This window comes from Oncorhynchus masou, chromosome 25 (genome assembly GCF_036934945.1).
Source record: "Oncorhynchus masou masou isolate Uvic2021 chromosome 25, UVic_Omas_1.1, whole genome shotgun sequence".
NCBI lineage: Eukaryota > Metazoa > Chordata > Actinopteri > Salmoniformes > Salmonidae > Oncorhynchus > Oncorhynchus masou.
Window position 1 is genome coordinate 40085209 of NC_088236.1, and position 11494 is coordinate 40096702.

Below are 11494 nucleotides of genomic sequence, written 5' to 3' on the forward strand. Positions count from 1 at the left end.
GACCGACTCTCTTCTCTGTATGCATCAATGAGGTCGCTCTTGCTGCTGGTGAGTCTATGATCCACCTCTACGCAGACGACACCATTCTGTATACTTCCGACCCTTCTTTGGACACTGTGTTAACAACCCTCCAGGCAAGCTTCAATGCCATACAACTCTCCTTCTGTGGCCTCCAATTGCTCTTAAATAGAAGTAAAACTAAATGCATGCTCTTCAACCGATCGCTACCTGCACCTGCCCGCCTGTCCAACATCACTACTCTGGACGGCTCTGACTTAGAATACGTGGACAACTACAAATACTTAGGTGTAAACTCTCCTTCCAGACCCATATCAAATATCTCCAATCCAAAGTTAAATCTAGAATTGGCTTCCTATTTCGCAACAAAGCATCCTTCACTTATGCTGCCAAACATACCCTTGTAAAACTGACCATCCTATCAATCCTCGACTTTGGCGATGTCATTTACAAAATAGCCTCCAATACCCTACTCAACAAATTGGATGCAGTCTATCACAGTGCAATCCGTTTTGTCACCAAAGCCCCATATACAACCCACCATTGCGACCTGTACGCTCTCGTTGGCTGGCCCTCGCTTCATACTCATCGCCAAACCCACTGGCTCCATGTCATCTACAAGACCCTGCTAGGTAAAGTCCCCCCTTATCTCAGCTCGCTGGTCACCATAGCATCTCCCACCTGTAGCACACGCTCCAGCAGGTATATCTCTCTAGTCACCCCCAAAACCAATTATTTCTTTGGCCGCCTCTCCTTCCAGTTCTCTGCTGCCAATGACTGGAACGAACTACAAAAATCTCTGAAACTGGAAACATTTATCTCCCTCACTAGCTTTAAGCACCAATTGTCAGAGCAGCTCACAGATTACTGCACCTGTACATAGCCCACCTATATTTTAGCCCAAACAACTACCTCTTTCCTTACTGTATTTAATTAATTAATTTATTTTGCTCCTTTGCACCCCATTATTTTTATTTCTACTTTGCACATTCTTCCATTGCAAATCTACCATTTCAGTGTTTTACTCGCTATATTGTATTTACTTTGCCACCATGGCCTTTTTTGCCTTTACCTCCCTTATCTCACCTCATTTGCTCACATCGTATATAGACTTGTTTATACTGTATTATTGACTGTATGTTTTTTTTTTTCCTCCATGTGTAACTCTGTGTCGTTGTATGTGTCGAACTGCTTTGCTTTATCCTGGCCAGGTCGCAATTGTAAATGAGAACTTGTTCTCAACTTGCCTACCTGGTTAAATAAAGGTGAAATAAATTAAATTAAAAAATGTACTGGTGGGGCTCTTAAGCACATTTGGGGGCATGATACAATATATGTGCCTCAACCTCTTGGTTGGCAGCAAGCTGACCTTCCTGCCACACAATCAAGTCAGTGAGCCACAGTTAAGTTCCTATGAATTCTACAATAACTATTTGCAACAAGCTTACATTGTTGCTGAAAATTAAACATGAACTTCCCAGTGACCAACTGCCATTAATAAGTTACTTTAAAATGTAGTCACCAGTGCAGCTCTTGATTGGCACAAGCTCTTACAAAGATTGTAAAACAGGGAGTTTGACAAAATAGGTACTCAATGATAAAAACACTTGAACTGGTACAACACTACCACTAACGGTTAGCACAAATACAACATATTTTAGACCATGCCCCCAAATATGCTAATGCCCCCCCCCCCCCAGCACATTGCCCACATCTACATTTCAAAGTGCAGTGAAAGTAAAGTAAACATCAACAAGTCATTTTTCAACATTAAGACCTTAATTCAACTGCAAAAATACTGTATTTTTTTACTGCAACTCAGTAGCTGGTAACTTACTTACCAAATTACAAATACAAGCCATATTAACAAAATAAGCATATCTGAAGTATCCTGTATAACTGTAAAACCGGTCATTGGTTCTACCTGGAACCAGAGGGTTCTTCATGAGACTGTTCTAAATGGAACAAAATAATGTTCCATTACAGGGACTAATTAAAGGGTTCTACGTGTCACCCAAAATGTTCCCCCATAGGGACAAATGACAGGGTTCTACATAAAACCCGAAAGGGATCCCCTACAGCAGAGATCATCAACTAGATTCAGCCACGGGCCTATTCGTTCTTGAGCGGGTGGTTGGGGAGCCGGAACAGAATTACAAATAATTGGGTGACTGCAAATTGACCGCAAGAAGCCCAAACAGAAGGCCTCCCAAGTGGTGCAGCGGTCTAAGGCATTGCATTGTAGTGCTAGAGGCATCACTACTAATGCGTGTTCCATCCCGGGCTGTGTTGCAGCTGGCTGCGACCGGAAGACCCATGAGACGGCGCACAATTGGCCCAGCATCATCTGGGTTAGGGGATGGTGTGGCCGGCTGGGATGTCCTTGTCGCATTGCACTCTAGTGACTTCTTGTGGTGGCTGGGCGTATGCACGATGACTTCAGGTCGCCAGCTGTATGGTGCTTCTTCCAACACATTGGTGCAGCTGGCTTCTGTGTTAAGCGAGCAGTGCGGCTCGGCGGGTTGTGTTTCAGAGGATACATGCCACTCCCAAGTCCGTACTGGAGTTGCAGCGGTGGGACAAGACTGTAACTACCAATTGGGGGGAAAGGGGTAAAACTTGGGGGGGGTGGAAAGGCTGGTCACCAGTGAAGGCTGGTCACCAGCAAAAACACATCGAAGGCTGGTTACCAGAGAAAACATAACAATAGCTGGTCACCTGCGAAAACCCTTCTAAGGCTGGTCAGTCAGCAGAACCAGTTAGACCATGCTGATCTGACCAGCTCGACCAGCATCCAACCACACTGAACAGCATGGTCCAGCTTGAAATGTATGCTGGTCTATGCTGTTTTTTCCAGCAGGCTATGACATCCTCAATTCCGGGTGACCCTCCCTCTGGCTAAAAACCTGATGTAGGTGTTAAATCCTACCCTTTACTTTGAATTCTACCCTATGATGTTGCAGAGAATAATTTATTCAGATTTTTTTAACCACAGATCAATAAAACACGCTCTTTCACATATAAAGACACTGGTATGGTGCTGGAGATAATATGAGGCCGAAAGGTGGCAGAACTGCCCTGTAACATGCCTCCGGGTCATTTATTTGATCAAATCAATAACTGGTGCAACATAAACATAACATAAAATCCCTGTGATGTGTATAAATAGAGAAAGGAGTACTCTGTTCCCTCCATGAGAGTGCTGTCTGCTTAGACTCTCTAGCCCCTATGAGCCTGAGGTATCTGTAGAATCCTGGCGATGCCCCCAGTGCCCTGTGGTTGGTTTCCTCCCTGTATCCTGTGACCTTCAATCCCCCAGTGGTCCTTGGGATGACCTCACCTTGGCCGGGGTGTCGCCCTGTCTGCCACTGTGTCAGAGATGTTCCTCTGGCCCGTCCCTGTGGTTTACTGTCAGAGCACCTACTCTACCTACTCTACTCTCTGGTTGGATGAGGAAATATGTGCATGTGACAGGTTTGTGTGTGTGTGTGTGTGTGTGTGTGTTTGGGTGAGTGTGTACAGTGTGTTTGAGAGTGTGTGTGTGTAGCATGTTTGGGTGTGTGTGTGTGTTTGAATCTGTGTGTGTGTGTGTGTGTGTGTTTGGGTGTGTGTGTACAGTGTGTGTGTGTGTACAGTGTGTGTGTACAGTGTGTACAGTGTATGTGTGTGTACAGTGTGTGTGTTTGGGTGTGTGTGTACAGTGAGTGTGTGTTTGGGTGTGTGTGTGTGTGTACCTTGTGTGTTTGGGTGTGTGTGTGTTTGGGTGTGTGTGTACTGTGTGTGTGTGCACAGTGTGTGTTTGGGTGTGTGTGTACAGTGTGTGTGTGTGTGTGTGTACACTGTGTGTGTACAGTGTATTTGGGTGGGTGTGTACAGTGTGTGTGTACAGTGTGTTTGGGTGTGTGTGTGTATACAGTGTGTGTGTTTGGGTGTGTGTGTACAGTGAGTGTGTGTTTGGGTATGTGTGTACAGTGTGTGTGTTTGGGTGTGTGTGTACAGTGAGTGTGTGTTTGGGTGTGTGTGTGTGTACAGTGTGTGTGTTTGTGTGTTAGGATGTGTGTGTACAGTGAGTGTGTGTTTGGGTGTGTTTGGGTGTGTGTGTACAGTGTGTGAGTGCGTATCCACACACTGATGAAGCAGCACAGCTCACCCCTCCTGGCTCTTTTCTTAGACTCCGCCCTCTCCGTGGCCGCCCCGGGTGCTGCTGTCACTTTCCATCATGCCGTGCTCCAATAGTGGGTGCGCTGCGTTGCTGAGGAAGCCATCTCTGTTTGTACGCTTCAGCCTTTACTCTTCTCTTTACTCTATCCCTACTGTACATGTTTGTCTTTACTATTTTCTACAGAGGAAAACAGGCATACAGTTTTGACAAAAACAAACATTTTCTAAAAAGTGGATGTAACTGCACCATCAGGAGCATATTTCAGAAAATGCATTACATGGGTTATTGTTAGATTATTGCTAATGAACTTGGCAACTTGAAAACATATTCATGCCCAGATGTGTAATATTGTCTCTATCTCTTTCCCCCATTCATCTTTCTGCACTGAGGGCTAGTTTGTGTGAAAAAAACTATGTGCCGCCATTTACATGTTAACCCTCGTGTAGTAAATATGATAAGAGCACTGCAAAGCAAAAAAACAAATTGATACATTTACATCTCACTCCCATGGGAAAACCCCAGCTGTTTCCAATCAATTATGGTAAATTTGCTATCCATCGTTCCATGCAGCCATGCATCCGTCTGTCTTCCATTCATCCCTTTATCCATACTTCCATCCATCCATTCAACCATATACACTATGTGATCCTGTGTGTGGCTGGGAACCCATCCTCCTGTGCTCTCTCCTGTCTCCTGTCTCCTTGCCCTGGCAGTCAGAGTAGTGTAGACCATCTATATTTTATACAGCATTTTGCAAACAACAGATGAATAAAATATGCTGTAAAAATGGGCATAACCCCTGCATCAGAATATCACCATGGCCTATTTTCAATTTTTTTGAATGGTGAGGTTAATGTGTGTGTGTGAGAGAGAGAGAGAGAGAGAGAGAGAGAGAGAGAGAGAGAGAGAGAGAGAGAGAGAGAGAGAGAGAGAGAGTATGTGTGTTTTCGGTGTCACTGGGCTGGTGTTGTGCCTCTGTTTGTGTGCGTATGTGTTTGTGTGTGGTTGTGTATGTGCGTGAGAGAGAGACAGACACTGATATGCTCCACTGCCAGCTATCTCTGCTGTCCTACACCATTATTATTTCCATAAAGAGGTAGTTATATAATTTGTCCATCCATTAAGGGAAAATAATATGCCACCATAACAAAAGAGAGACATGTAATTACCAGCATGAATAGCACTTCCTATTTTCCTACTGAGAGAGAGGGAAGGAAAGAATGGGAAAGACAGAAAGAGAGAGGCTGAATGAGAAAGAGCATGTGGGAGAGAGATAGAGAGATGGAAGAGGGAGAGGATAAGTAAAAATGAGGAAGAGAAGAGCAAGGGAAAAGGGAGTAAGAGATGGTGTGTAGAGAGAGAACCCCTCTCTACCTTTGTGTGAACCTTTGTGTGTGTGTGTGTACATTTTCGTCACTGTATTTCCAGTCAGGTCACCCGAGATACAAGTCAGGATTTGACGTCCATCCATGCCTGAGGAAGTCGGGAGATGACGGGGAAATCGGCCACTAGGGGTAACAGTGAGCGCTACCTTCAAGTAGGTTTTGGTTTTGACAGAGCGTGGTGGATGGCATGTTCGAATCCAGCGATAGAAAGTAGAAAGATAGTTTTTCTTTTAAGCCAATCCCAAACCTTTACACTTACCTTAACCATTCAGAGTTAATGCCTAACCTTAAAAAAATGAGTTAATGCCTAAACTTAACCTTAAACACTTCTAAAAAAAATTACAAAAATTGACATTCGAGAAACATGGATGAACATTAATTCTGACGTGAGACTGTGAGAGCTAGTTGTAAATATGTGTGTGCATGCGTGTGTGTGTGTGTGTGTGTGCACCTTCAGGTTTATTTCTGTATGTTTTTCATGTTGGTGTATGACCATGGTATAGGAAGCATGGCTGCCCATCATTGACAGAGGGAGATAAGAGAGAACGTCAGAAAAAGAAATGTAAGGCCATGTTCATTAGGACACACCGTAACAAAACAGTGTTCAATGGAAAATCAAAATGAATGTTTCTTATTGGACATGTTCATATCGTACTACTTTGGATCGCTTTCTTCCATTTCCTGCCTAGTGGACGAAGCTCGTGTGGGGGAGAGAAATAGACAGACACATCCTGCATATCCTGCGAGCACTGTGTTCCTCTACCATTACGTTTCAGTAATGTTGTGTTCACTTTCTCTGGGCCTATTGTCTCCCTCCAAACCACGCAACTCTTATTTATGGAAAACACAAACCATTCAACATTAAGCATGACTTTTCAATTATTTATTCTGAGTGGCATATGTTAAATATCTTGTTGAAAGTGTACATTTGGTTTGTTTTGTATACATATCATCCGCGGGCACACGCCTCGAGGGGAATTCTAGGATAGTGAGGTAGTGCAGTGTTGGCTCTATTCTATTATGTATCTGTGTGTGTGTCTGTGTTCACAGCTTTTATAGGCTTATTACACTATGCAGTACAGTATATGGGTTCCACTAAAGGTGTTGTTTATGAGCACATGCATGGAAGGGAACATGACACATATGTGTCAAATAGGTAAGGTAAGGTAAGCAGGGATGGGTGTGCTTGTAGGGAGATATAGATGAGGAAAATTGCAAAAAAGTGATAGCAGTTCTCCCACCTACCTGTACTTGCATACTGACGAACTCTAAGTACACAGAAAATACAATTGTAATATGGATCCGTTCTCATTTACACGTGATCTTTTTCTCCCTCTATTTGATGGTTAACGGGAATAGTGTGGTTGTGTGCTGGGTGTTAGAGTGGCTTGTTAGCACTGTAATAAAACCGCTGGCTTATTATCTCGAACTAACATGGGGGAAAACGTGTGTTAGCTGTAGCTGGAGCAGACTAACGGCGCCTTGCAAATGTGGAGTCACAGATTTGATGTAAACAATAAGCCAATGTGGAGTCTCAGTGAGGAGGCAGGAGGAGAGAGCTGGTGCCTTTTCACTCGAAAAAAAAAACAGATCATGATTATCATGTTGGCAGGATCCGAAAGATTAGACGCATCAATAGTTGATGACTCGCTACAGAGTTGCACTCAATTCCCACGTCCATAAATTACTAAATAAGGACATTTACATCACAGTACCACAGCAAACTTTTCTCTCGTCTCCCTCTATTTCTCTCTGGCCGGTTATGTGGGAAAAAGATCATGTCCATCTGACCCTGATGAGGTAACACAATGTATGGAGAGAAAAAAAGAAACAGGGAAAGAAAGAGGGAGAAAGGAATAGAAAGAAGAGGTTCTATGTCCCCCCCATTCTGTTGCTTTGAGTCAGGGAGCAAGAGTGAGAAAGACATGCTGAAGACGTGAGCACCTATGAAGAAAGGCATCATTAATAGATGCGGCCCGCCGACACACATGAATAATGCAACTTTTATATTCAAGAAAATTACAAATACAACCCATTGGGAGAGAAAGGAGGGAATCATTACCCACAAACTAGAACCTTTGTAAAAACGCAGCAAACTTTTAATAATTAATCCACATAAACAAATAACACATGAATAAAGAACACTTATAAAGCCACCCAAAACCACAGGAGTTACCCAAACTTCCCGCAAAACTTTTAGCATCTGGAGAGAGAGGGTTAAAGGGCTGTATTCAAATTAACACAGTTTGCTAAGTGTTCTCATTATTTTTCCACTTAAGCAGTTTGCTGCTTATCAGTTTCCAAACTATTCCATTTTACTCAGCCGTTCTCTCGGCCTTTGTCCTTTGCATTTAGAGGCAAGGTTTTCTGTGAAAAGGTTTGCTTTGTCGCTATATCGGCCTCAAAAGCTTCTAACACAGAGATTTCATTGCAAATTGTGAGTACATCAAAATCCATTGCAAATCCATGAACCTTGAACCAGAAGTGAAAATGTGTGATTTGGTTTGATTCTGCATGGAAATGTGTGATATATAAACCAGTACTGGACAGCTGACAATTCGCCTTTTAAAGGCAATTTCCTAGACATTCGCGTAGATCGCATTCATGGAAAATTCTGTGTGTGTCAGCTAAAGCCAAAAATACCATTTACAGTCAAATGCAATGTGCTTCTCTATAATGTGCCTTGGATTGAATCCCTGCCTAATATTTCTCCAGCCCCATCCCTCAGCTTCTAACCAAACAGAGTGATGCACCTGCCCATCAGGGGCTGAAACACAAATTCAGGATTGTGACTTTCAACCTGCCAAGTGACAGAAGAAGGACCCAGAATATTTGTAAAATGTGGAGTAGAGAGTATAATGTCTTAGTGTGCATGTGTGAACACCACCTTGTCACAGTGACACACTGGAAATCAAGGTCATTCATCCACTGCAGTTAACACAGACACATTCACACGCATTTGCACAATGTTAAGATTTGCGCACACACACACACAAGCACAAACATATGCTCATGCACACACACACACACACACACACACACACACACACACACACACACACACACACACACACACACACACACACACACACACACACACACACACACACACACACACAATGAGAAATTGAGATTATGTGTGCTACTGATTGAACTCAGACAAAACTAAAATGTGTATGTGTGTATGTGCAGCATGCATATGGCTGCTAATCGTAGCGTGTGAGGCGAGGCTACATGCAGTCTCTGGGATACAGAGGGTGGAAGGGCGATTTTCAGTGCCACAATGCCACTGAAATTCTTTCTAATCTTCTGAAGAATGCTACGATTTGATAACCGTGAGTTAAGACCTGCAAGACATGTGTCATGCATAGGTGTAATAGGTGGCAGGGAAGTCAGGCGCAGGAGAATCAAGCTGAGTGTAAAATGGAGTCTTTTAATAAAGTTCCACGATTATGCTCCATAACAATAAATAAACAAACCAAACATGGGTACGAGGACCCAACGCGCACCTATGTAACAATCACACTATACTGACAATAAAACAATCTCTGACAAAGACATGAGGGTAAACAGAGGGTTAAATACACAACAGGTAATGAATGGGATTGAAAACAGGTGTGTGGGAAGACAAGACAAAACCAATGGAAAATGAAAAAAGGATCAATGATGGCTAGAAGACCGGTGACGTCGAACGCCGAGCACCGCCCGAACAAGGAGAGGCAACGACTTCGGCAGAAGTCGTGACAACATGTGAGAGAAACTGGCGGCCATTAGAGAGGTCTGGGAGAAGTGGGTGGAGCGTCTGCCATACCTCCACAACCCTGGGCCTGAAGTAACAGTTGATGAGCAACTGGTTCCATTACAAGGTACATTTTTTTTCGTACGTGTAATGTAAGTGATTTTCACTTAATTTGATTATGTATCACTGTAATATCATTGATTTATGTGATTGTTTTTTGTGACACTGATGCTAATTACTGATAGTAATCTCTTTTGTCAAAAGGTCGCTGTCCTTTCCGGCAGTATATGCCCGGCAAGCCAGTATGGCATCAAGATATGGGTGGCCTGTGACGCACAATCCAGCTACGCTTGGAAGATGCAAGTCTACACAGGGAAGCTGCCAGTGGAGGCCTGGAGAAGAATCAGTGGATGTGGGTTGTGCTTGATGTGACAGATGGACTTAGTGGGCACAATGTCACGTGACAATATCTTCTCATCAAAGTTTTCCTTCATCCGCACCATCACTCTAGTTCCTTACCTCCCAAAGAAGAACAAGAATGTGGTCCTCCTGAGCACACTGCACAAAACAGCTGAGATCAGTGATCGTGAGGACATGAAGCCAGCCTGGACTACAACCACAACAAAGGAGGCGTGGACAACATGGACAAGGTGATTGAAACTTACAGCTGCAGTAGGATGACTGCCCGCAGGCCCCTGGTCATCTTCCATAACATCATTGATGTGTCCTCATACAATGCCTTCGTGATATGGAACACGATCAACCCTACCTGGATGCCTGATAAGCGGAACAAGAGGAGGGTGTTCCTGGAGCAGCTGGGAAAGGCACTTGTAACCCCACACATTCAAAGAAGGGAGTGTCTGCCCAGCACAGCAGCCTCTGCAGCACTTGTGAAAGCTGTTCAGGGGGCTGAATATTGTCCTGATCCACCTGAGGCTGCAGCTGGGGCGGGCAAGAGGAGGAGATGCCAATTCTGAGGGACTGTAAAACAAATACATGCTGCACATGTGAGAAATACATCTGCAAGGTCCATGCACACACACTTGCATACTGTCCTACATGTGCTAGTTAGAGTTGATTGATTCATGTTCTTCACGTTTTTGTTTTGTATCTATTATCTTATTTTATTCTTATTTATTGTTGTTGTTTATACACCTTGTGGGTGGGGGCAATGGTTCAAAAAACTGGTAGTTTCTCATTGTACAGTATATAAGTATATATCACTATGTTGCCAAAAAAGGTTCAAGGCTGTTATTGTTTCTCTTCAATAAAATGCATTCAAAACTACTTTCCGCACATGTCTGCTACTTTCTTAGGCTATACAAGTGCTATCTCTTGCTAAAAAATGTATGTTTACACCTATGCAGTACCTTTAGCAATAATAATAATAATAATAAACCTCTACTTTAGTAAAGAAAACCATTATGACAGGTGTGTCGTAATAAAAATGAGTGCTGTCCACTGATTAAATGCAGTCGTTCTGCATTGTGAAGAGGGAAAACCCAGATATTCACAAAGTTTATGATGAATGACAGGTTGTTTCTTCATGCAAAATAGATTTGGGGTTTAGTGAAGGCGGGTCATTTTTGACCATTAGGACAAGGGGAGTATACAGAATGTTAAGACTACACAAGAGTTAAGAACACACACACAGTGACGTACACATAGAGGCAGTGCTGGGGATATGTCGGAATAGGTTAGTGTGGAGGGGGGAGAGTAAAGAGAGAACAGGACAGTATCGTTCCCACATAGCACTGCCTTAGGGCTACTCTGACTGGAAATGAGCAAGAGCAGCCACAGACAGGAAGACAGACAGACAGGCAGACAGACAGACAGACAGACAGGCAGGCAGGCAGGCAGGCAGGCAGGCAGGCAGGCAGGCAGGCAGGCAGGCAGGCAGACAGACAGACAGACAGACAGACAGACAGACAGACAGACAGACAGGCAGGCAGGCAGGCAGGCAGACAGACAGGCAGGCAGACAGGCAGGCAGGCAGGCAGGCAGACAGACAGACAGACAGACAGACAGACAGACAGACAGACAGACAGACAGACAGACAGACAGACAGACAGACAGACAGACAGGCAGGCAGGCAGGCAGGCAGGCAGACAGACAGACAGTACCTGTGTATGTATGTTTACTCCATGAAGCCCTTCCATCCCTCTCTAAAAAATCTCCCTCGCCATGGAA